The 26,863-nt window shown below is 43.2% G+C and overlaps 1 protein-coding gene across 3 annotated transcripts in view; it reads left to right on the forward strand.

The window, feature by feature from the left end:
* CTNNA1 (catenin alpha 1) overlaps positions 1–26,863 on the forward strand; it is a 300,857-nt gene that overhangs the window by 114,782 nt on the left and 159,212 nt on the right. Inside the window, exon 1 of one of the 3 annotated variants that reach the window (XM_026508084.4) lies at positions 13,789–13,918. The exons of 1 other annotated variant lie outside the window; for it this stretch is intronic. The gene's annotated coding sequence lies outside the window, so the exon portion shown is untranslated. Of the gene's footprint in view, positions 1–13,788; positions 13,919–14,091; positions 14,303–26,863 lie in introns of those variants that run through there. One more of the 3 variants, XM_057307159.1, reaches the window with a different exon arrangement.

A 26,863-nucleotide genomic window follows, 5' to 3' on the forward strand; every position in this document is an offset into this window, starting at 1 on the left:
ACAAGTACCAAGCTGTCAAACTATGTTCTAGAGGGAGAAGACCAACAATTAGCAAGTAGATAAACAACTAATTTTGGATGGTGACATAAGCTATGAAGAAAATACAGTGGGGTGATGGGATAGAGCGTGACTATCCAGCTACCTTACAGTGTGTTGTCAGGGAGGCCAAGTTTAGAAGGCAACATTTAATTTGAGACCCAAACAATAAGAAGGCACCACCACTGGGATATCTGGGGGAAGAGCCCTCTGGACAGGGGGACAGCTGGTGGAAGGGAGTGATCCCAAAGGGCTCTGTGGGCCACACTAAATTGTTTAGATTTTTTCCTGTAATAATGGGAAGCCATTTGAGGCAGGAAAGACCTACCTAGGGCACATTTTGGAAATCTCACCCTGGTGTCCTGGGCCGTAGCCTCAGTGGAGACAGAGGATACCTTCTCTCCACCCCTAAACCTAAAGACCCCTTGGAGGTCAGGGCGATCAGAAGACATTGCCCACCACCAGGCGAAAATAGCTTTGGTGTAGAGAGCTAGATGTTTGGCTGAAAGTTCAAGGTGAAACCAAAATGCTGAGTGCAAGTGATAGTCTGGGCAGGAGGCAGATGTCATAGCCTCACCTTAAGCAAATTAATGAAAGGAATAAGCCACTGAGATCTAAAGGGCCCTTGCTGTGTGCAGCACATTTTGGCCCGTGAGGCAGAGGAAACTGGGTTCCTTGGTACGCCCAGTTATGGAGGCACGGAGAAGTTGTTGCTCAGCACAGCAAGCAGATGTCCTTTGAATTCATGACTCTTGCTGGTCCTGCGCTGGGCTGTGAACAGTGGGAAGAGGCAGTGATAGAGCGGCCAAACTCATTTGCAAAACTGGCCCTCCCTCAATGCAGAAAGTCCTAAGAGGGATTTCACGGAGGGCATAATGTCTACTTTCAGTAGGATCTGCTATGCTCTGTAAAGTATGGTAGGTCGTGAGGGCTCAGCCAGTCTCCTCTTTGTGTCCAGAGAAGCTTCTAACACTTATCCGGCTTGGTCTTTCTCCTGCTTCAAGTCCTTTAGCAGTTTCCTGCTGCCCTCAGAATGAGGTTCAAAAGAATTATTAGTAGAGCGTGATTCTCATCCTGCCTACTTCTCCATTCTCTTTGACCTTGCTGTGGCTTTCTACTCTACAGACCAGCCATATGGAACACCTTGTTTTTTCTAGAATCCACAATGTTCTCTTGTCTCCATGCCTTTACATAGACCGTTCCCTTGTTCTGGAATGCGTTCCCTTCCCCTCCAGCTCCCCTCACCTGGCTAACTTGTACTTATCCTTCAGGACTCAGCTTAGATGTCAGAAAGCCTTTCCTGACCCATGGAGCTAAGGCTGGCCCACACTACTCTTCCCCTTCTTTTTTCCCCTGTTTTATTGAGGTATACAATCTTCCTCTCCTTTTTTTACCTACTTAACTACATATCTGCAGCTCATCCTTCAGGGCTCCTGAGTCCTCCCAGACTCTATCAGGCTCCCCTCCTATCCAGTCACATTGTTTGTCTTCCATAACTTATATCACAATGGGTAATGATATAGGTCTGTGAGGGTGTTTAATGTCTGTGTCTCCTCCACTTATCTGTAAACACCATGGGGATATGTGCCTTGTCTGTTTACGTCACCACTGTATCTTAAGAGCTTGGCACGTAAATATTCAATGAATGAATGAATGAATGAATGAATGAATGAATGAATTCTTCTGGGTTCCTATATCACATGGAGGTTACTCCCAGCACAGTACTTAGCTCATTTTAAGAGCCTACATACTCCTCTGTCTCTCCAATGGTTTTATAAACTCCTTGAGGGGAGGAATTATGTTTTTCTCACCATGATTTCCCAGTGCTTGGTACGTTGCCTGGCAATTGGGCACCACAAAAATATTTTGAATATTTGAATAGATGAATGAATGCTGATAGGCATTTACTTCTGTTCCCTTACACTCCATGCTTAATACAACAAAGTGACCTTTTAAAAATGCAAATCAGATCACGTTCACTCCACTTCTTTTTTTTTTTTTTTAAAGATTTTATTTATTTATTCAACAGAGATAGAGACAGCCAGCGAGAGAGGGAACACAAGCAGGGGGAGTGGGAGAGGAAGAAGCAGGCTCATAGCGGAAGAGCCTGATGTGGGGCTCGATCCCAGATCGCTGGGATCACGCCCTGAGCAGAAGGCAGGCGCTTAACCGCTGTGCCACCCAGGCGCCCCACGTTCACTCCACTTCTTAATCCCCCCGGGGGCCTCCCATTGTTCTGAAAGGACAACCCAAGCTCCTTACCATCACCTCCAGGGTCTTACATGATTTGGCTGCTGCCTACTTTTCTGACCTCATCTAATACTACTCTTCTCCTTATTTACAACCCCCCAGGGCACTGGCCTTCCTTCTGTTCCTTGACTATCCCAGGCTTATTCCCACTCTGGGGCTTTTGCACTTGCTCTTTCCTCCTCTGGGACATTCGGCTTCATCACCAGGCTCCTCTGGTCATTCAACTCTCAGCACAAACATCGTCTCTTCAGTGAGGCCTCTCCTGAGCTCTCTGTCTGAATGAGCATGACTCTTCCCCATCACTCTTATCATTTACCCCTATCTGAAATCATTCTGTCCCTTTAATTGTTACCTACTTACTGTCTTTCTTGCCCTCGAGAGTGTAAATGTCACAGGGCTGCCCACTACTGTAGGTACAGGGTCTAGTACCATGTGTGTCATACAGTCGGTGCTCCAAAGTAGTTGTTAATTGAGGAAGTGAATGGACATATGAATATGATAATAGCCTTCTGTGGTAAAGGGGCAGATTCTGCCAGACTCCCAGGCAGACAGAAGACTGATTTACTGGGATGAAAGAAATAAAGAAGCTGGACTGGTAAGAACCAATGGAGGGAGGTTTGCCACGCTCCACTGGGAGCTCATGAGTCCTGGAATCCCAGGGCCTACTCAGCCGGCCTGAGTCCCCAACCTGGAATCAGATTCACTCTGGGTGAGCAAAAAACAAAGGCTGCCCTGGCTTCCATTTTAAGTGCTCCTGTATTCAGAACACTTATGTGGGGACCTACGGGGCACGTAAAGATTCCTGGCAGATGTATCTCTCTGCTCCGTTCCAGTGGAATTTATTTTCTCAAAGTTTCTCGGAATCTAGAAAAATTGTTGTCAGGCAACAGAAGCAATGAATGGAGACACATGACTCATTCACCAATACATCTGAGATCTAAAGTGTATTAGTTTAATTCCGTTTATGCTACAATGCAACAATTCTTATTTTGATAACACTTTTTATACTCCTATAAAAATCTAAAAATGCCAGACCAAAAAAGAATTTTTAGAATGGTGAATACAAAGAACCAGGTTTTCATACTAAAGCCCACTGATAGTTTTAAAGAGAAGAATAAAGCCCATCCCTACTCCTCCGTTGCCCTCCCCTTTTTTAAAAGACTTATTTTTAGATATAATTTTGCTTGGTTGTCAGTCTTTAACTTTTTTCCTTTCAAGTTCTCTTTCTCCATTGTCATCAACAAAAATATGAGCCTGAAAGGGGCGGGAAGTGTTTGTTTTTGTATACACATCTTTTATCGTATCAGAGAGGAGAGAATCATGAACACCCGCTGCTGACTGATTTTAAGAGCTAACTCTTGATTTCGCTTTCTGCAGGGAAGATGAATAGCATGAATAAAGAGAACCTTACACATGTTTCATAAGTGTCAAGGGCCTAAGTTTTTCGTTTTTGTTTTTTAAACTTAACCCACTGGTTAAAGCCAACAGCATCGTCTGTTAGAAGAGGCCTGGGAGAGATATAAGGGAGCCCCTGCCCTTCCCCTACCCCCAAACCCCCAACCAGCCCCATTTGTCTAATCGAAGCTATGCAAAAAGACAAAATGGATAGAGCATAAGAACTAGGAATTTAAATTATCTCTGCCATGGTGTGACATGAAAACTATTTTGAATTTGGCTTTTCAACAAAAAGTTTTTATAAGTCATTGATATCTCAGAGGCCCAGTAGGGGTGGTTAAGAGCCTGGTTCTGGATTCTGGCACATCTGGGTCCCAGCACTGCCACATACTCCCAGTGTGACCCGAGCTTCTGTGTTCTCATTCATAGAATGAGGAATACAATAGTAACTACTTCAGGATTGTTGAGAGGCTTGGGTGACAAGTGAAGCTCTTAGCACAGAGCACGGCGTATACCAAGGACTTATTAGATATGAGCTATCATTATTTTTAGTTATTGAGTGTTAAAATAATTATTATTGTATGAGCAAATTAATGAATGAATGAGTTGTAAGTATACTTGACTTTGTTTTCTGCCCAGGCTTAGACTGGTTATCGGTGATTCTCAACTCTGGCTCCATATTAGAATCACCCTGGGAGATTTAAAAATTGCTTAATCCCTACCTAAGAAGAGTTGAATTCCAGCTTCTGGGGGGTAGTGCCTGGGTATCATATATATATTTTTTAAGATTTTGTTTATTTATTTGAGAGAGAGAGAGAGTGCCAGCAGGCAGAGGGAGAGGGAGAAGCAGACTCCCTGCTGAGTGGGGAGCCCAACGTGGGGCTCGATCCCAGGACCCTGGGAATCATTACCTGAGCTGAAGGCAGGTGCTTAACAGACTGAGCCACCCAGGTGCCCCTGGGTATCATATTTTTAAAAAGCTCTCCAGGTGATTCTAATGAACTGCTAGAGCTGTGAGTTACTGAGCTACACAGAAATGAGGAAGATACCCTGATGTTAGCTCAGCTAATAGACAAAACTTCCAGGGTGGCAGGGCTTTAATGCTTTCTGCCCACCCATCTGAAAAGGAACAGAGAGGCAACCAGAGCCACCAGGCATCCATTTGCCTTTGACCCTGATGGTCCCATCCCACACTTTGGTTTTACCTTTGGTTTTTACTGACTCTTGTCCAAACCCGACGACCTTTGTTGGCCTTCCCTGGGCTAAGCCAAGAGTCCCTTTGATTTCTTCTTTGGGACTTAATGGTGGTGGTCGTGTGTGTGTGTGTGGGGGGGGGAGTGGTCATCATTTCATGGACATAGGAGGTAACAGTTTTCCAATCTTTCATTCCAAAGTTGCCAGGCCAATTCTCATCTTCATCATTTTTGGATCTTCACTTATTTTGATTTTACCTTCCTTAAGGGTTGTGAAGTGCCTCAAATGAGATAACATCCAGGAAAAGTGCTTTTCAAACTGTGAAGCTATTTAACCAGCCCAATGTAGATAAATAATAATGAAGCCCTCTTAATGTAGAGAGTCTCCAGAATGATCTCTGATAGTTCATCTTTATTAACATTTTGACATTATTTTGTGTAACTCTTTAGAATACTCCATAAAGTGTGCTGATTGACTTTTTTGATTGCTTTTCTATAACATTCTTGGTGCAGTTTAACCCTCGTGATTATGTGCACTGTGTTCAACAACCTGAAGTGAGTTGAAACCTTACCAAATGTAAGCCTCAACCAAAATGTCGTCAGTTGACATTAGTGAACAATTCCTTGGTTTCAGTGCCACTTGATTTTCCTCCCATATCTATGGCCACTCATTCTTTCTGCAAATCTATTTTTTTAAGTTGTATTTATTTAGGTAATCTCTGCATGTAACATGGGGCTCGAACTCACGACCCTTAGATCAAAAGTTGCACACTCTTCTGACTGAGCCAGCCAGGGGCCCCTGCAAATATTTTTTTTTTAAAGATTTTATTTATTTATTTGACAGACAGAGAGGCAGTGAGAGAGGGAACACAAGCAGGGGGAGTGGGAGAGGGAGAAGCAGGCTCCCCGTGGAGCAGGGAGCTTGATGTGGGGCTCGATCCCAGAACGCTGGATCATGACCTGAGCTAAAGGCAGATGCTTAACGACTGAGCCACCCAGGTGCCCCGCCTGCAAATGTTTTTAAAGTGCATTTTATGTTCCAGGAACTGTGCTAAATTATAGAAGCAGAGAAGTGAAAAAGTCAGACAAGATTCCTGTCCTCATGGAACTTAGAATCTAATGGAGGAGAGAGAAAATAAACCAGTAAACAAACTGGGCAGTTCTAGAGAGGGTTGAGTGCTCTAGGGAGTAGCAATACAGTACTGCGGTAGAGAGTGGGGTGTGGGGGTGTGGTCACAGAAGGCCTCTCTGACCGGTGGTGTCAAAAATGGCCCTCGAGAATGAGAAGTGGAGGCGAGGATGAATAGGCAGAGCACAGCAGATTTTCGGGGCAGTGAAATTCTTTGTATGATATTATAATGAAGGATACATGTTTTACACATCTGTCCAAACCTGTAGAATACACGCCAAGAGTCAACCTTAATGTAAACTATGATTTTGGGTGATTATGATATGTCAATATAGGCTCATCGGTTTTACCTAATGTACTACTCTGGTGGGGAATATTGATAATGGTGGCGGCTATGAATATGTGGGGACAAGGACTACATGGGAAAACTCTCTCTCTCTCAATTTTGCTGTGAACCTAAAACTGTTCTAAAAAGAATAAAGTATTCTAAGGGGCCCCTGGGTGGCTCAGTCGGGTAAGTGTCTGCCTTTGGTTCAGGTCACGATCCCGGAGTCCTGGAATCGAGCCTCACTCACATCGGGGGCCCAGGACCAACTTTTAAGAGGAAGAGAAGCCAGAACAGGACACCGAGTTCCCTCCTGCAGCCCAGAGCCCTCCTTTCCTTTGCTAAAATGCTCCAATTCTTCAAACCCCTGTGTCTGGCTCTCTGCACCATGGGGAGCCTGCTTCTCCCTCTACCTGCCTCTCCCCCTGCTTGTGTGCTCTCTCTCTGTCAAATAAATAAATAAAATCTCTAAAGTGCACCAGTTCCTTTCCTACATTAGAATCTTGTCATTTCCTGTCTACTTATATACTGGATTTTTGAGATCACTTACACTGTTTTTTCCCCAATCTTTTCAGCCTCTTCCTCTTAAAAGTTGGTCTTGGGCCTCCATCTCTTCTTGCTACACAATCTCCAGGTGCAGATGAGTTCAACACCTCTAGCTCCTCTCAGGGCCTTTCCTGAGTTCAGATTTGGATATACCCCTGTCTGCAGGATATCTCTTCTTAGATGTCTGGTAGGCACTAAAACTAAACATGACCCAAAATAGCTCTTTGTGCGCACTATTTCCCACCCCATCCGTGTTTCCCACCCCATCCGTCCCTATCTCCGTTACCACCAGGGCTCTCCATCTGGGTAAATGGCAACACTGTTTCTTCAGCTGAGCAAGTTGGAAAGCTCCATATCCAATCTATTGGCAAGACCTAGGATCCTCTGTCCTTTTCATAGCTCCCAAATCTACCCACTTTTTTCCATCCACTACATCTATATTTTATACACTATTCTCTATACAGTAAGCCTAAAAGGCCTCCTAATTCCCCTCCCTGCATGTAACCACTGTAACACTTTGCTGCGTATTCTTATACACTTGTAACCATTTATTCAACTGAGTACCTGTTACCTGCCAGGCACAGTTCTAGGCACTGGAAACCACAACAGGGAACAGAAGAAAAAATTACTGCTTTAATGACACTTACATTCCAATGGGGAAGACAGACAGTAAGTAATTAAATAGCCATATACTGTATTAGGTGGTGACAAGTGATATGAAGTACAGTAGGGTAAAGAAATAAAATGCAGGGGTGCCCAGGTGGCGCAGTTGGTTGAGCATCTGCCTTCAGCTCAGGTCATGATCCCAGGGTCCTGGGATCAAGCCCCACGTAGGGCTCCCTGCTCAGCAGAGAGCCTGCTTCTCCCTCTCCCTCTGCTGCGCTCTCTGCTTCTGTACTCTCTCTCTCTCTCTGACAAATAAATAAATAAAATCTTTAAAAATAATCTTAAAAAAAAAGAAAGAAAATGGAGAGGGGAGTGGAGGAAAGTGGGTGCTAGTAGTATTTTACAAGGGGTAGTTAGGGAATGCCTCTTGGACAAGGAGACCTTTGAGATCTGAATGAGGCCATGGGGTGAGATAAAATGCTATGAGGGAAGACCATTCCAAGGAGAGGGAACTGGAAATGCAAAGGCCATGAGGCAGGAAGGTGCTTGATGTGTTATGGAAAAGTCTAGGACCCCAGGGTGGGTGGGAGGGAAAGATACAGGGAAAAAGCCAAAGATGGATCTGAGGTTGCTAGGCAAGATCATGCAGATTTTATTCAGAGTGAGATAGGAAGTAATGGAGGGGTCTGAACAGATGATATGTTTTAAATGGCTCAGTGGCTATGAGAAAAGAGCATTAAAATGGATATGTATATGTTGTTCAAACATAATCTTTTTTTCCAAAGTAAAATTTTTATTTTTTATTTTTTTTAAAGATTTATTTATTTGACAGAGAGAGACAGCCAGAGAGAGAGGGAACACAAGCAGGGGGAGTGGGAGAGGAAGAAGCAGGCTCCCAGCGGAGGAGCCTGATGCGGGGCTTGATCCCATAACGCCGGGATCACGCCCTGAGCCGAACGCAGACTCTTAACGACTGAGCCACTCAGGCGCCCCTCCAAAGTAAAATTTTAAAAAACAAAATATGATCCCATCTTTTTGTTAAAAATCTTCTGTGATGTCCTGTTCCCCTCACAATAAAGTATAAAGCCTTATAAAGTCCTCTCCAGTCTGGCTTCTACCTACCTTACCAGCTTCTGAATCAAAGAACTTCTTTTCCTGTAATGGGACTCAGGGCCTTCAAACTTCCTTGTCCCTTGGTCTAGAATCAAACTCTTTCCTTCCCTCCTTATCCATCTTGTCAATGTCTTTTTTAAGGTCCGACTTATTTTTTCATTCATTTGATAAATATTTATTGAGAGATCTGCTGTGTACCAGGCACTCTTCTAGACACCAGTGACACAGCACTGAACAAAACAGACAAAAACTCTAGCTCTTACGAGGCTTAAATTCTACTGGAAGACAGGAGAAAACGGTAAGTTAAAAAATAAATATACGTATGACTTTATATGTCAGATGGTGATACGCCCTAAGCAGAAATATAAAGCAAGGAAAGAGGGATGGGAATGTTGGAGGAAGGGGTTGCAATTTTAAGTAGGAAGCCTCTCTCAAAAAGTGACAGCTGAGCCTAGACCTGGGGGAGGTGAGAGAGTGAGTCAGACAGCTATTTGGAGGAGAGTATTCCAGGCAGAAAGCAAAGGCCCTAAGGCGAGAGACTGCCGGTTGGGTTCCAGGAATAGTAAAGAGGCCAGTGTGTCAGAGAAATGTGTAGGAGCAGGTGAGTTCTGTAGGCCCTTATAAGGACCTTGCCTTTTACTCTGGGTGGGATAGGAGCCAATGGAGACTTTTGGGCAGAGTAGGAGTGACATGTTTGGATTTACATTTTTTTTTTCTAAGATTTTATTTATTTATTTGACAGAGGTAGAGACAGCCAGCGAGAGAGGGAACACAAGTAGGGGGAGTGGGAGAGGAAGAAGCAGGCTCATAGCGGAGGAGCCTGATGTGGGACTCGATCCCGGAACGCCAGGATCACGCCCTGAGCCGAAGGCAGACGCTTAACCGCTGTGCCACCCAGGCGCCCCTGGACTTATATTTTAACAGGATCACTCCGGCTGCTGAATTAAGACTAGATTGAGGGAGGCAAGGTAAAAGTACAAAGACCAGTGAGAAGGCTCCAGTGAAATTCAAGTTAAGTGATGATGATGACTTGATTCAGGATGGTAACAGAGGAAATGGTAAAAAAAAAAAAAAATATATATATATATACACACACACACACACACACTGAATATGTTTTAAAGGTAGAGGCACAGACTTGTTGAGGAAACAGATATAAAATGTGTGAGGTAAAGAACATAGTCAAGGATGACTCCACAGTTTTTGGCCTAAACAACTAGAAGAATGGAGTTGCCATTTTTTAAAAAAGATTTTATTTATTCATTTGAGAGAGAGAGAGCATGCGCATGAGTCAGGGGGAGGGGCAGAGGGAGAGAGAGATGCAGACTACTGCTGAGCAGGGAGCCCGATGCGATGCGGGCTCAATCCCAGGACCCTGGGATCATGACCTGAGCATAAGGCAGACACTTAACTGACTGAGCCACCCAGGTGCCCCTGGAGTTGCCATTTAATGAAATGAAGAAAACCGTGGGATCAGCAGGTTTAGACAGAGTTATCAGGAAATCAGTTTTAGACATACAGACATATGAAGTGTGAGATGCCTAGATGCCTACTAGGTGTCCAAATGGGGGTATCAAGTAGGGAAATGGATATGGGAGTTCAGAATTCAGGAGAAAGATTCAGGCTGTGATATAAACCTGTAATTGTCACCATACTTAATGCCAAAAGACTGGATGAGATCACCAATGGGATTATGGCAAACAGAAAAAGAGGTGTAAGGATGGAGTCCTGGGACACTCTAACGGCAGTTCTTAAACTTTTTTTTTTTTAAGATTTTTTTTTTTTTATTTGTCAGAGAGAGCGAGAGAGTGCACAAATGGGGGGAATGGCAGGCAGAGGGAGAAGCAGGCTCCCTGCCAAGCAGGGAGCCCCACATGGGGCTCGATCCCAGGACCCTGGGATCATGACCTGAGCCAAAGGCAGCCGCTTAACTGAATGAGCCACCCAGGAGTCCCAGTTCTTAAACTTTTTGATCTCAAGAACCTTGTATACTCTTAAAACTTTTTGAGGATCTCAAAGGGCTTTTGTTTATGTGAATTTTATCTATCAATGTTTACTGTATTATTAAATTATCATAAATATCATCTTTTAAAGAAAAATGACAATGTTTTTTAAAACAAAAAGAAATTCAGGGAGGCGTGTCATTATTTTGCATTTTTTGCAAATCTCTTTACTGTCTGGCTTAATACAAGGTGACTGGATTCTCTCTCTGCTTCTGCATTCTGTGTGATGCCCTATTACACGTCATGTAGCCTGGAATACTGTGCTGTACACCATGAGAGACTGGGAGTGAAAAAGGCAAATGATATTCTAATATAATTATGAAAATAGTTTCCACCTTACTACCCCCTGCTAAGGGACTTAGGAGTCCTTAGGACTACACCTTGAGAACTGCTGCTCTAATATGTAGAGGTTGGGAGGATTTAGAAAGAATCTCCAAAGGAGAATAAGTTGCAGCCAGGGAGGCTGGAAGAAACTTAGAAGAGCCTAGGAGTGATCAAACACTGAAAATGGTACAAGTCAACTGTGGACAGAGACAGACCACATGTAGCATCATGAATGTCATCAGGGACCTTGATAAAAGCAGTTTTGGTGGAGAGGTGAGTGCTGAAGTGTTACTGGACTGGGTCATAGCATAAAGGTCCCTTCCTCAGATCACTGAACCCAGATTAGGTTAATTGCCCCCCAAAACCGACTTGTCTCTGTCTTCTATCTTCACACTTGACTTTCTTTTTAGAGTTTACCTGTTTTAATAGCTGTCTCTTCCATTACATTTTAGGTTGTGGGAGAACAGGATCAGGTTAGTTTTATTCCCTGTCATGCTCCCCCCTTCCCCTGGCACGAAGCAAGCGCCTGGGACACAATAAATGCTCAAGTCTTCCCTGGTAAGCTTTTCATGGTTTCTCAGAGGTAAAAGCTGACTCCCCTTTGCTTATAGGACACACTGCGAGTCTATCTTCATATCTTTTTTGTCACCTGAACCTCCTCTTCCCAAAACAACCCCTGCACTTTCATCTTTAGGGCCTTTGCACTGTTCTAACAAAATATCACAGACTGGGTAGTACAAACAACAGAAATTTATTTCTCACAGTTCTGGAGGCTGGAAAGTCCAAGATCAAGGCATCAGCATGGTCAGGTTCTGGTAAAAACTCTCTTCCTGGTTCATAGTCTGATCCTTCTTGCTGCGTCCTCACATGGAGGAGGGGCAAGGGTTATCTCTGGGTCCTCTCTTGTAAGGGCACTAATCCCGTTCCCAAGGGTTCCACCCTCATGACCTAATCACCTTGAAAAGGCCCCATATCTTTACCATCACTTTTGGTATTAGGTTTTCAACATATGAATTTAGACGGATGCAAATATTAAACCTATAGTAGAGCCTTGTGCTTAGAAAGGCTTCATTAATGCTCCACTGTTGCTCTCTTAAAATTGTTAATAATTTTTGAACAAGGGGCCTCACAAATTAAGTACTTGCTCCTGAGTGAAGTGATAGATACACAAAGCTCTGGAGCATAATCCTTTAACTGTCTCTGGCTGGTTCACACAGATATTTATTGACTGATTACTATGTTCTGAGGTAGCCAAGTGTAGTGGGGCGAAGCCATGGCCACTCCAGGCAGGGGAGACCACAGAAGCAAAGACTCTGCAGACAGAAACAGAATGGGGTGTAGATGGACCAGAATGGCTTTAGTATGGTATGTCTTTAAGTTTGTTCTCTTCCTTCATGGTCCTATTGCCTGTTGTCCACATCTCTTCTTTCTTTCTTTTGAAGTTTTTTTTTTTTTTAAAGATTTTAAAAATTTATTTGAGAAAGAGGGAGTGTGAGATAGCAGGGAGGGAGAGGAGGACCAGAGGGAGAGGGACAGGCTAACTCTGTGCTGAATGGGGAGGCCAAGGTGGGACTCCATCTCCCTACCTTGAGATCATGACCTGAGCCGGAAACCAAGAGTCACTGCTTAACCACTGAGCCACCTAGGTGCCCCGGTCCACATCTCTCAACTAGCACAAACCCATAGTGCTTTGAATTACGGTAGGCACATTCACCTGTGGATGTTAACTTGGCATTGTCTAGGGGATGAGCACTAAGCTGGGTGCTGTGGGGAATACCCGTTTGTCTTCCTGGAGTTTGCATTTCCTGGGGGAGAGGGAGATGTGAGTAGAAAAGGGTAAATATGTTCAGGGCAGTCTCCTTAGCGCCCTGCTCAATACTGGCTCAGCACCAAGGTGGCACTGGGTATTGGTCTTGCTTTATTTTGGATTTCTAGGCCAATACCGAAATCAACCTTGTTCCTCATCCCAGGATGAGGGAGTTGAAGCCTCATTAGCGTTTTCTATACCAGGCTGATAATTAGTATGTAATTGTTTTGTTTGTTTTGAAGTTTTTTTAGAGCATTCGCCAGGAAGATAAGGAAGGGTGGGAATAACATTCCCTAAGTGGCTGGAGGGATAGAGATAGCAGCGAGGACCATCGAGAGAGAGAGAAAGACAGAGAGAGAGAGTGTGTGTATGTGTGTGTGTGTAGGGGGCCAATCTCAGGAGGGGACGCTGCTGTGACGTGCTTCTTATCTATCAACAGGAGGGCTCTTGGCTTCCGGATCTGTCAAGTGAGGGGATGGGTTAGATGACTTCAAGGAAGCCTTCCACATCACGCTGTAAAGTCCTTAGAGTCGGATTCTAGTACCACTCCGCTTCAAGCTGTGAAGCCACTTTCCGTAAAACCAATGGGTGGGCCTAGAGTACTTTTCTGGAAGCCTGTTACTCGGGATCACCTGTGGCACTCCTCAGAGGAGCGTCCTCAGGACTGCGTAGCCGCGCCAGGTCGTGGAGGCACCGGGGGGGGGGGGGGAGGTGGAACCAGCGCGGGCAGCACCCTGAGACTCACCTGTGCGAGGAGCGGTGACTCACCTGCCCTCCCCCGCTCCCGGGCTGTTCCAGGAGTCACCGCTCCTCCTTCCTCTCGGGGGTGGGGGTCACTCCCGGCCTGAACGCCCATTAGGGGCCTGGGATGAAGTAACTCGGGGGGACAAGGCGGGGAGCAAGAGGTCCTTTGGGGAGTTCCGGCTCGGCGTCGCCAGGGTCTCGGTCGAGGCCTCACCCCCAAAGCGAGGGCCGGGAAAGCGGGGCGGCGGCGGGAGGCGCACGGAAGAGCACGCCGGAGGGAGGTGCTGGGAAGGGCGGGCGGGGCCGGGGCCGCGGGCGGGGGGCGGGCCAGGGGCGGGGGCGCCTGGCGGCCCATTTCCTCCTCGGAGTTCGACTGGAGGGAGACAAAGCGGTGGCCGTCGGCTTCGGGCCTCGGGAATCTTCCTGTGCTCGCCCCTCTCGCCGCAGGTAACTCTCTTCAGGCGACCGCGGGCTCGGGGCTGAGGGGCTCCTCCTGCGTGCGGGCGGGCCGCGGGCTTCTCCGCGACACTGCCCTGAATTGGGCTCCTGGCGGGCTGCGGTGCGGCGTCCGGCCCGCTGCCCGTGCGGGGCCCCTGGCCTGCGCTCTGGCCCGGCGGGCGGGGCCGGCGCTTCCTGGCTCTCGGGAAGTTGAGGGGCCGTGGAGGCTGGAGCGGAGCGAGCGGCAGGCCCCGCGCCGACGCCGCGCTTCCTCTCGGGAAAGTTTCTCCCGGTTTCTAAACTTTGTCCCAGCCGACTCGGTGCGCGCGCCAGGCCCGCGCCGAGCCCCCTCGGCCGCCTACCCTGTGGAGAGGAGCCTGCGCGCTGTTTCCGGTGCGGGAGTGGCGGGGAGTTGAGCTTTCCTGTGAAGTGATTGTGGTTTGTGGTTTCCGTGGTCTCACCCTCCTCCTCCTTCCCCGCCATCGAAACTTGGCGGTCTGGTGGACTTGAGGTTGGCTGAGCCCGCGCTCCCGCACGCCCGGGTCCCGGCGAAGGTGCGAGTGGGGTGCCGCCTTTCTCTGACCGGGTCTGGCTGGGAAGGTGCGCCACACCCGAGTGGACTTTTGGCGTGTACCGAGTTAACCTTTGCTGTGAAATTACTCAGACTTCTTGTGCTGGTTGATAGGACGCGCTTCACTATGGTTAGTCCTCGTTTTCCCGGGGGGCGTTGGACTCTTTCTTGTTGACTTTTAAAGGACTGTGCGTGTGTGAAGCACTTGTTGGAAAAAATGTGGACTGAATGCCTGACCCTGGCTTGGCAGGAATGGCTTCCCAACAATGCAGGCGGCAGTTGGCTCAAACCAGGATTGGCAGACACTCTCTTATGTCCTCCTGCGTCTTTGGAACATTTTTTTGGTGTTTGTTTTGAACAGAATTTACAATTTAGAAGAGTAGATACATGAAATCTCCCAACTAAATTAAGGGCATTTCGTATTTATGTTGAAGGAAACGGTTACATCATTGTATTGTTGCAACAGGGTAAGCATTTCCAGGAGAGGATATTTTGTTTAGCAGTGACTTTTGAAATGACTGTACAGGTTTATGTTACTTTAGGAAAGTGTAAGTTAAATTAATGAGGATATGTTATTTTGTTTTACAAGACGAAATAAATTATCCATAGCCTCTGCTTATTTACCTTTCTTGACTTGTATTAAGTTAAATAATTTTTATCCACTATTTTTTAAGGGCCCGTGGATGATTTAAGATACGGGCTGTGCTCCCAAGAGCTCAGTGCAATGTAGGGCAGGCTTATACCCCAGGTGTAGTGCAAGGCAGACTGTTATAAGTGCCATGATAGTACTGGGTGTACATGGGTCATATCTTGTATACTACCAATGATAGGGAAAAACTTGTGGAAGCATGGAGAGGGGCCTAATACATTTTGTTTGGACAAGTCCAGAAAGGCTCTGGGAGGGGGTGGCGTTTGAACTGGATGAAAGGTGATAGGGTTTTGTCAGTGAGGAGGTATAAAAGGGAATAGGAATTGGTGGGATTATGACATGAGTCTTCTGATTTTCCTTATATTTTTGGCTGTTGCTTCTCGGTTTTGTTTTGTTTTTTTTTCTTTCCATCTACTCATACCCAAGATTTTTTCTAACATATCTGTCTCACCTGTGCACCAGAGAGCTCTGTGTCCTAGGGGCTTCTCAAACTCACCACGCCCAAAATGAGATACCTTTCTTTTCTGGAAACCTAAACCATATGTGGAGATCAGCAATAACTGGTAGGATCCTGGAATTTTTTGAGAAAGTAATAGCCTGAGACATGACAGACCTCATTGTTGCGGGTGGGTAGTGTGTAGTGGTGGTGAAGATCTAGACCAAAGAAACGGGGTCCTCTGCTTGTGTAAAGGTCTTGAGACAGGAATGAACTTCATGTGTTTTGAGACCTAAGACCTGTATAGCTTGAACAGTTTTGGGGTGGGGAGAAGGCCTCACATGAGATTACCAGGGAATACCAGGTCATATATTTGGATCTTATTCTAAGATCTGTATGAAGCCATCGTGGGGAGTTTTGTGATCTGATATTTTAAAGGAAAATGGTGGGAGTGAGGTGGTGCGGATGAAGGGAACTGTATTTTGGGGAAATGAGACAGGACTTAAATATGAATTGAATGTAAGGGGCCTAGGCTTATCTATAACGGTTGTTAACTCAGTTATCCCCCCCCCTCCCCCCCCCCCCCCCCCCCCCCCGGCCACTGGTCAGTTGTATTCTGTCCCTTTTGTGATGAGCTCTTAGTCATATCTCATGACTCGAGATAGGGCTTTCCTTTCTGATAGCAAACCTCTTCTCACCAGGAGGTGTACCCCATTATACTGTACCTTAAATTATTGATGTCCCTGTTTGCCTTTTCTGCTACGAAGTGGGCCTGTAAGCCCTTTGATAGCCTTAGTCTTTGACCTGGTCCTTGACCTGGAGGGCAAATTAGATACTGTTGAATGAAGGACGAAGAGAGTCTTTCCCGTCTGGAGTCTAGCTTGTGTGTGGAACTGTGACGGATGAGGCATTAGTCGGATTATGGAGAGCCTCAACTTGAAAACCATCTTCGTTCTATTCTTCTTCCTTTTCTACCCATATCTAATCAGAGATGAAATCCTCTCCATCCGGTGTTCATGTTACATTAATTCCTTTTTTCTGTTTTCTCTACTTCCACTACAGTTTAGATTATCTTCCTATCTTTGTTTAATTGAAACTACTTGTAGTTCTCTGGATAAATTGTTCTATTTTTGTTTTCTTTGGTGCCTTTTTCATACTTTTTCCTTTGCCTGGAGCTGCTCTCTTTTTTCATCTTTCTGACAAACTCATTTACTCTTTAAAACCTACCTTAGATGTCACTGCCTCTGGGTTTTCTCTTAGAACTCAGTGCTTCTTGGGTAGCTTGTACATATTCTGTGGTTGCATCTTTTATACTGTTTGGTAAATATTTTTATGTATGTCTTCCTCCCAGCTGGGGGTTTCTTGGAAATGGGGCCTGGGCTTTTATTTTTGACAAAACTTTTTAAAATTTAAGTATGATATACCTGTAGAAGAGTGCTCAGATCCTAAGAGTACCTGCCTAATGCTGTGTTTGAGTGAAGACCATGCACATCCACTGTCTAAGCCAAGAAACAGTAAATTATCAACCAGTTCTCCAGGAATCCCAGGTCACCACCTGTCCCTCTGCTCCCTTCAGTTTTTAATCTGAGATTTGGAAACACTATGGTTGATCAGTTAGTGTTTGCCACAGTTAGTTTAATGTTTTCCTATCTTCCCCTCCACCTTTCAGTCTTTTACACTAAGCGGTGCTCATGTTCATTGGAGACACTTACTGCTATCTCCTTGCTGAACTGATCAGACTCTTAGGTTGATGTTCAAGACCTTCAAAATTCTGGCTCTAAGTTAATTTGTTCGACTTCATTTTCTTTCTTTCATTCAGTTTTGTTTGTTTGTTTGTTTTAAGATTTATTTATTTGAGAGAGAGAAAATGTGCCGGGGCGGGGTGGGGGCGAGAGCAGAGGGAGAGGGAGAGAATCCTCAAGCAGTCTCCCCACTTAGCGTAGAGCCTGATGCTAGGCATATCTCAAAACCCTGAGATCATGACCTGAGCCGAAACCAAGAGTCGCTCACAGGCGCCTCTCAACTTCATTTCCTACTGTAAATTGTTGCTACATGTCCTCTGTACCTGCCAGGCATTCGTACTGGGGTGCCTCATCCTTCTCTACACAAATGCCATCTATTTATGAAGGCTGCTTAATGTGATTTTTCCATTGAGACATTTATCGTCATTGCTGAAAGTGATCTTTAATTTACCAGAAATTCTAAAATTTGCCTCTGACTGTGACATTCTCACTCCCTATCCTGTTTTTTTTTTTTTTTTTTTTTTGTGTGTGTGTGTGTGTGTGTGTGTTGTGGTGGTGGTAAAATACACGTAACAGAATTTACCATTTAAACCATTTTTATGTATACACTTCAGTGGCATTGAGTACATTCATATTTTTGTTCTCTCATCACCGCCACCCATATCCAGAACTTTTTTTCATTTTCCAAAACCGAAACTCCATATACATTAAACATTAACTCCCCATGTTGTCTCCCTTCAGCCCCTGGCAGCCACCATTGTACTTTCTCTTTGAATTTGGCTACTGTAGGCACCTCATGTAGGTGGAATAATACAGTGTTTGTTCTTTTGTGACTGGTTTATTTTACTTAGCGTATTACCATCCAGGTTCACCCGTGTTGTAGCATGTGTCAGAATTTCCTTCCTTTCTTAGGCAGAATGATACTCTAGGATCTGTTCATCTGTTGGTGGGCACTGTGGTTGCTTCCACTTTCTGGCTGTTAATAATGCTGATATGAACATGGGTGTACAAGTACATGTGTATGCCCCTGCTTTCAATTCCTTTGGGTATGTACCCAGAAGTGGAATTTGTGGGTCATAAGGTAATCTATGCTTATAGTTTTTAGGAACTGCTATACTATTTTCTGTAGTAGCTGTGCCATTTTATATACTTACTAGCAGTGTATGAAGGTTCCAGTTTCTCCACATCCTCACCGACACTTGTTATTTTCTTTCTTTTTTCTTTTGAATTTTTTTATTACTTATTTCTGGATTTAAAAAAATTTTTTAAAAATTTTCTTTCTTTTTTTAAAAAACAGCCATCCTAATGGAAGTGAAGTGATATTTCTTTGTGGTTTTGATTTGCATTTCTCTAATTAGTGATGTTGAGCATCTTTTCTTGTGATTATTGGCCATGTGTATATTTTCTTTGAGGAAATCTCTGTTCAAGTCCTCTGGCAGTTTTAATTGGGTTGTTTGCTTTTTTGTTGTTGTTCAGTTGTAGGTGTTCTTTATATGTTCTGGATTTTTACTTATTTTTATTTTTTCCCCTTTTTTAAAAAAAAAGATTTTATTTATTCATTTGTGACAGAGACATAGAGAAAGGAAAGAGAGCAGGCATGAGCAAAGGGAGAGGCAGAGTGGGAGGGAGAAGCAGACTCTGCTGAGCTGGGAGCCCGATTCCAGATCCCAGGACCCGGGAGATCATGCCCCGAGCCCAGGGCAGTTGCTTAACCATCTGAACCACCCAGGTGCCTCTGTTCTGGATTTTTTAAAAATTCCAGTATAGTTAACATAAAGTGTTATAGTTTCAGCTATACAGTGTAGTGATCAACAATTCTATACATTGCTCATCGTAATAAGTGTACGCATTTGCTGATTTCACTCATCCCCCCCACCTACCTCTCCTCTGAGGGTAACCATCAGTTTGTTTTCTATAGTTAAGAGTCTGTATTTTGGTTGTCTCTTTTTTTCTTTGTTTCTTAAATTGCACGTATGAGTGAAATCATTGTATTACCTGTCTTTCTCTGACTTATTTCATTTAGCATTATGCTTTCTAGATCCATCCATGTTGCAAATGGCAAGATTTCATTCTTCATGACTGAGTAATATTCCATTTTAGAAAAAGATTTTATTTATTCATTTGACAGAGCACAAGCAGGGGGAGCAGCAGGCAGAGGGAGAGGGAGAAGCAGGCTCCCTACGTGGGGCTGGATCCCAGGACCCTGGGACTGTGACCCAGGCCGAAGGCAGATGCCTAACCGGCTGAACCACACAGGCGCCCCTGAGTAATATTGTGTGTGTGTGTGTGTGTGTGTGTGTATGTATATATATACATACACATATATATACATACACACACACACCCCTACCCACCCACCACATCTTCTTTATCCATTCATCAGTCGATCAACACTTGGGCTGCTTCCATAACTTGGCTGTTGTAAATAATACTGCAGTGAACATAATGCTGCATGTATCTTTTTGAGTTAGTGTTTTCGTATTCTTTGGGTAAGTATCCAGTAGTGGATATACGTTTTGGGTATTAGTCCCTTTTAAGTATATGATTTGGAAATACTTTCTCGCAAGTTTTTGGGTTGCCTTTTCACCCTATTGATAATGTCCTTTGATGCACAAGTTTTAAATTTTGATTAAGGTCAGTTTATCTGTTTTTTTTCTTTTGCTGTTTGTGCTTTTGGTGTCATATATAAGAAGTCATTGCCAAATCCAGTGCCATGGAGCTTTTCTCCTTTTTTTTTTTTTAAATCCCCTTGGCTAAACTGTGGATACCTTGAGGGCAGGAACTAAGTTACTATTCTAGGCACTTCACCCTCCAGCACAGTGAAGGCATGGTGAACAAGGAAAAAGTAGGGAAAATTTTTTTTAAATGTAATTTTTAAAAGTTGTTAATAAACAGTAAAGAGTTATGTTTAGAGTGGTTCCTGCTGTTGCTGATTTGTCATTGATTATGTCTGTCTCACGAATTACAATGATAATGCGTTTTAGAAGTTTTTAATCTTGAGTCCCAACTGGATAGTTTAGAGTTTGAACTTCATCATCTGTGTAATGGATAAGAGAATTTATAAAGGATATTTATTTTAACTTCTAATGTGATAAAATGCTAATTTATTCTTTCAGTTACAGAATCCTGAACAGGAAATGTTTTTATCCATATTAAGTCGGTTGTCTTACAAGTAAAACTAGCGAACTAGTTCATATTTAAATAGCATTAAATTGTTGGTTTACCTTCCTTTAGACTCTTCTAGACCATAAATTCTTTTGCTAGATGCTGAGCTTCTTCAGGGCAATTACTTTCTTCTGAATCTTTGACTCCTCTGATACCTGACTTATTTCTAAACCCATAGCAGATACTCTTTAATAAATAATGGATTATAGTAGTATACATATGGTATATATAGGACTGTGCCGGGGGTGGAGGCATGACTTTACATCCAGTTTATTGAAGCTTTTTTGTAATAAAGCTCATAGCACCTAGGGATAAATACTGCTAACATTTTGGTATACTTCTAATCTTTTTTTCTAAACATGTATTGTCTGTAACTTTTATAAAAATTAGTTTCTATTTTATGTGCTCTTTTGTAACCTGTCCATTTATCATAATATGAACATTTCCCCTATTAGTAGGCTAAGATTAACCTTTATTTTGTGTATCACTTAGAAAAAAGAACTGCCAAATAAACTAGGCAATCACCTCAACTGTAAGACACATCCAGATTTTAGAGACTTTTAAAAATGTGAAAAAATAAAAATGTGAAATATGATGCTTTAGAACTGATGACATATGATTAATTGCACAATACTAATACAGCATATTAATGATCCCCTACTATTCCATTATGTAGCTCCTTTTTAATCAGCCTTCTGTTAGACATTTAGTTTGCTTCCAGAGTTGTTTTACTGTAGCTAAATCTTCTGCCCAACCTTTTTTTTTTTTTTTTTTTTTTTCAAGATTTAACTTATTTATTAGAGAGGGAGAGAGCGAGCACAAGCAGGGGTAGCTGCAGAGGGAGAGGGAGAGGCAGGCTCCCCAAGGGGCAGGGAGCCTGATGCGGGACTCCTCCATCCCAAGAACCGGGGATCACAACCTGAGCCACCCAGGTGCCCCATCTTTTGCCCATCCTTGATTATTTCTTGAGGGTAACTTCTTAGAAGTGGAATTTCTGGGGAAAAGGTTTGCTACTCTTTACAAAAAATTTGTAGGGGCCCCTGTGGGGTGAGTGTCTGTCTGCCTTCAGCTCAGGTCATGATCCTGGGATCAAGCCCCATGTCAGGCTCCCTAATCCGCAGGGAGTCTCCTTCTTCCTCTTCCTCTGCATCCCCCCCACCCCTGTGCACTCTCGCTCTCTCAAATAAATAAATAAAATGTTTAAAAAAATAAAAATGTCTAGTTATGCTTTATCAACGTGGCTTATATGGTATATTAATTTTTAATTTTTGAGGAACTGTCATACAGAAGGGCTCTAATTTCTCCACATCTTTGACAACACTTGTTATTTTCTTTTTTTTTTTTTTTTGATGGTAGCCATTGTAATGAGTATGAAGTGGTATTTCATTGTAGTTTTGATTTGCATTTCCTTAATGATTGGTGATGTTGAATATCTTTTCATGTGTTTATTGGACATCCCTGTATTTCTACTCAAAATTCTTTGCACATCGTCGGGTTGTTTGTTTTCTTGTGGTTGAATTTTAGGAGTTCTCTAGATTTTCTGAGTATTAATCCCTTATCACATATATGACTTACAGATATTTTCTTCCATTCTCTGGGTTGCCTTTTCACCTTGTGGATGATGTCCTTTGATACACAAAAGTTTTTACTTTGATGAAGTCCAATTTACTTCTTCCTTTAGGTGCCGTATGCAGGAAATCATTTCCAAATCCAGTGTCATAAAACTTCTGCCCTGTGTTTTCTTCTAAGAGTTTATAGTTTTAATTCTTACATTTAGGTCTTTGGTCCATTTTGAGTTCGTTTTTCTGTATGATAACAGGTGAGGATCCAGCTTCATTCTTTTACATGTGGATATGCAGTTTACTCTGTACCATTTGTTGAGAAGACTGTCATTTCCTCTTTGAATGGTCTTGACACCCTTGTTGAAAATCATTTGACTGTAAATGTGAGCATTTGTTTCTGGACTGTCTGTTCTGTTCTGTTGGTCTGTATGTTTGTCTTTATGCCGGTGCCACACTATTTTGATTACTGTAGCTTTGTATTAAGCTGATGCCAAATTAGCTCTTGAAGCTAGTAATATTTTGTACATTTACATTCTGTGGTTCAGTTGTATGTACATGCTGTTTTGAAAATATCTAAATTCATTTAACTTTTATATATCTTGATTGTGGAGGTGATTACTCAGCTGTTCGAGTTTGTTAAAACTCATGGAATAGTACACCAGAGTGAATTTTACTGCATGTGAAAAGTGGTAAAATAGGTAAAAAAATAAATTCTTCCAGACTATGTTTTTTGTATATTTGACCTTTGACATATAGTAAAACAAGTAGTGAAAATGTAAGGCCAGTTATTATTTTTGCTTTCTCAGCTCAAATCATTTTTTCCTCATGAGTGACTATGAAGATGCATCTTTAAAGAGTATTCAAATAATTTTGGTTATAATATACATATTGGAGGATTTAAGTGTTATTAGTTTCTTCTGTTTTAAGAAAAGAAGTTGAAGGGATGCCTGGGTGGCTCAGTTGGGCGTCTGCCTTTGTCTTGGCACTGGTGTCCTGGGATCAAACCCCTGCTCAGCGGGGAGCCGGCTTCTCCCTCTTCCTCTGCCCCTCCCCCCTGCTTGTGCTTTCTCTCTCTTGTGCTGTCTTTCATTCTCTCTCTCAAATGAATAAATAAAATAAAAAAAAGAATGGAAGTTAAACACATCAGGCGTCTGGGAGAGCCTCCCTGAGCAGCAGTTCCTAAAATTCACTCAGATGCCAGTGTGCAAGCTTCCAGACCTTGAGGGTGTTGCTCCTGCAGGGTGTTGCTCCTGCAGCGTGTTGCTCAGCTCAGCCCCCCCACAATGTGGGTCTGGCTTGAATGGGCCGAACAGTGTGGGGAAGTGAACAGTCTGCCTTGACTTTCCCTGCCTCTTGCTGTTTGTTCACTTGCAAGAGCGCTATACTAAATTTATGCATTTTTGAAAGTTCATAGTCTGCAGAAATAGCCATGCTTCAGAATAAAACTTCAACATTGCCCTTTCTCTCTTGGAACCTCTAAATGTTCATTATTTTCGTCTTTAGTTTTTTTTTCCCCCATAATGTCAAACTTTCTCTCCATGTGCAAGCATGCCCCCAACCTCATTTCTAATGGAGCTTGAAATTAACATGCGTTTGTTTACTCGTTGTTGGACTGTCATCTATCAACCCCACTTTTTGATTGTGATTTAATTTGTGCTTTTTCAGTGGCTCAAGTTTGGAGTAATACATATAATGTAAATATGATTTGAAAGGCAACTTTGAGTGTTATTTTTAATGTTCGTAATACAGATTGATCATTTGGAACAAGTATTCTATGAGTAGTGTGATTTGGTTTTTAAAATTTCTTGTCATCTGTCCCATGTTCCAATTGTAGTAGAGGTAGAGCAGGAACTACTACATTGTGGAAGTTGTTATAGTTTTATGCTGTGAAGGGTTTTTTTGTTTTTTTTTGGACTTCTAGGGCTTTATAGAAGAAACAAACTATCGTTTGCTTTAAAATTTTGTAATGAATAATTTAGTACAATTTAGTTTTGGTGTTAAGTAACTGGTCATACTCCTTAATTGCTAATTTAAAGGCTAGTTCTTTCCTGGATTGCCTAGTTTTGGCTATTACATTTCATTGTAGTGAGCTGTACATTTCCCTCATCTTATTCTGAGATTTCATTAGTAAATATTATCATAAATAAGTGGACCATCAATTGCATTTTGAAAATGTTTTATTGCTTTGGTTTTCTGCTTAATACTTGGCATTATGAGTTGAAGATGTGAGTTAGAAGCCTGTCTAGTTATCAGGTTACATAATCCTGTACTGGTTTAGTAACCAGGTAGGACTGCAGACTGTTCTTGAAACTGAAAGTGCTGTCATAACTCAGGAAATGCATTCAGTGTGGCCCATTTCAAGTGACATGAAAGATAGGTGCCTTTGCTAATAGTCCATTTACCTTGTGCAGCTCTGAAACATGCTTTTCTTTCCAAGCAAAGATGCATTGTTACTGTTCTCCCATGGTATGTTGAATATTTCATTATGTTAAATATTTCAATGTTAATCTAGACTCTTAATCATGGTTTGTGAAAACTGATAGTGCAGTGAGTAAGGCAGAAGCTGAAAGGGTAAGTTACTTGTCAGTGTTCGTGGGGTTTTCTCTTCCTGGGGATCTCTGAATTGGCAAACCTTTCTTAAAATCATCTGTTATCATTTTCTTGCTTCCTTGGACCTGGGGTCATCATGTTCTCAGAAAAGCTGTGGTCTGGCTTTGAAGTATATCTTTAGAAACCTGTCATTTTGCAGAGAAGTGGCTAAGTGAAATGTGAGCTTGATCCCTTGGGAGGAGGGGAAAAAAAACCAAGGGAGTGGAAGATGGCAAAACTTGAGAGAAATTTAAGCTTCTTTGGAGTCATTAAGACCAGTGAAAGATGTAATGTTTTCTAGGTGTCTTTATTGAGTCAGGGTCAAAGGCAACCTTTAGTTTGCTGTATCTCAGTTACAGTGGGAAAGCTTCAGTTAAATGCAGTACACACTTATTAAAAGTCTGCCTTTTAAAGCAGGTGTTGGGGGAGATATTAAGAATTTATAAGTCACCATTGCTAACCTCAAGAGTTTACAAACTAATGGGATTATTAACCTTAGTAATATCACTGGTAGGTAAGAATTATCAATCTATATCTATTTTTGCTAAATTTATAACAGACTTTTTAAAAAGATTTATTTATTTTAGAATTTGTGCAAGTGAGCAGGGGTGGGGGAGGAGGGGCAGAGGGAGAGGGGAGAGAATCTCAAGCAGACACCACCCCCCCGCCCCCCTGTGTGGAGCCTGACATGGGGCTTGATCCTAGGACCCTGAGACCAGGACCTGAGTCAAAATCAAGATGCTTAACCTACCTAGCCACCCAAGCACCCGGAGGGAGACATTTCTTACTTCTTCCACAAGTGTCACTGTTGCTAGATGAAACCTTAAACCATCAGGCCAGTTGTTGATCATTTATAGATTGTTGTTAGGTGAAAATTATCGTGCTCAAGAAAGCCATGGTCCCTGTGTTCAAAGGGGAGCTCCCAGTTTCCTGGGAGACAGATGCGCTGACCTAGTGCTGTGTGGTAAGTGCTGTAATGGAGATGCTTGTGAAGTGCTGGAGGGACCCAGAAAAGAGGGAACAGCACTTTCTGTGGGATGAGAGGACATTTGTGTGAGTCCTGAAGGAACATGGAAAAGTCAGAAAGGTGCTCTGGGCAGAAAAAGGGTAAATACAAAGGTCTGGACACATGCATGTGCATTGGAGAAGTTTCACAGAGTGGATGCAGGTGATGAGTCTGTTGGGCTAGTGCCGGTCAGGTTTGTTTATAGGAGTTTGGGCTTCATCCCATTTGTGGTGGGGAAGCAGTCCCTCATTTTCTTCAGGGGGGAGTAGACTCTATGATAAGTGAGGCTGTCTGGATAATGATTGGAAATAAGAAGACTCGTAGATATTTTAAACCAGGAACCAGGCCAGAGCCCTGAAACAGGAGGGTTAGTAGAGTGAGGTATTTACTGAGGTACAGAAGAGGGAGAGGGAAGAGGATCCTAGAGGGGCCTGGAGTCCCCTTCTAGAGCAGCTGGTTTGGTGGAACTTTGGTCAGCAGAAATGGGGAAAGCCGAAGAGGGAATAAATTGGGAGGTAAATGCTTACCTTGTGGCCTGTGGAGTTTGAGGAACTTAACTCTTCAGTTGCTTGTGGGCAGAAGTCCTTTGGATTGGGGAAATGCTTCTCTGGCCACTTGTGGCCTTTCCTATGGTAGCTCTGAGCAGGTGGGGTTTGCTGCTTTGTTTTTTTGGGTGGGTGAATGGGTGGGTGGGGTTTTAGCATTTCTCAGGTAGTATTATAAGCAGTAAGAATAGAGTGGGCCCAAAGTATTTTTAAGTTAGGAAAGATTAAAAACCAAAGATGTAATGCCTCTGAATTTCTTTGCTCATCTTTAAACCTTACTTTTTGCCATTTATTTTATTTTATTTTTTGCCATTTAAATATTTATCTTCTGTTTTTCACTCATGCTTGTTTTTAGAAGGCTTCGAAGTTCTTTGGTGCTATTGTCCCCTCCTATAACCTGAACCAGTTGCCTTCCCCTGTCTTGTACAACAGATCCTCAGTAAGGACTCCCTCACCTTTTGGGGACTCCCTCCTGGGTGATTCTCTTGTGCACTGATGTTTTGTAACTATTTTCTTTTGTATTGTAACTGTTTTCTTGTCTAGACTGAGTTTTCCCCCAACTTTTTTTTCTTCGAAGATCTTCAAATGTACAGAAAAGTTGAAAGATTAATAGAGTAAGCACTTGATTAGTTAATTGAATTCACCAGTTGTTAACATTTTTCATATTTGCTCAGTTACTCTATATGAAC

The sequence above is a fragment of the Ursus arctos genome, unplaced genomic scaffold, assembly GCF_023065955.2.
Source record: "Ursus arctos isolate Adak ecotype North America unplaced genomic scaffold, UrsArc2.0 scaffold_5, whole genome shotgun sequence".
In the NCBI taxonomy this organism is placed as follows: Eukaryota; Metazoa; Chordata; class Mammalia; order Carnivora; family Ursidae; genus Ursus; species Ursus arctos.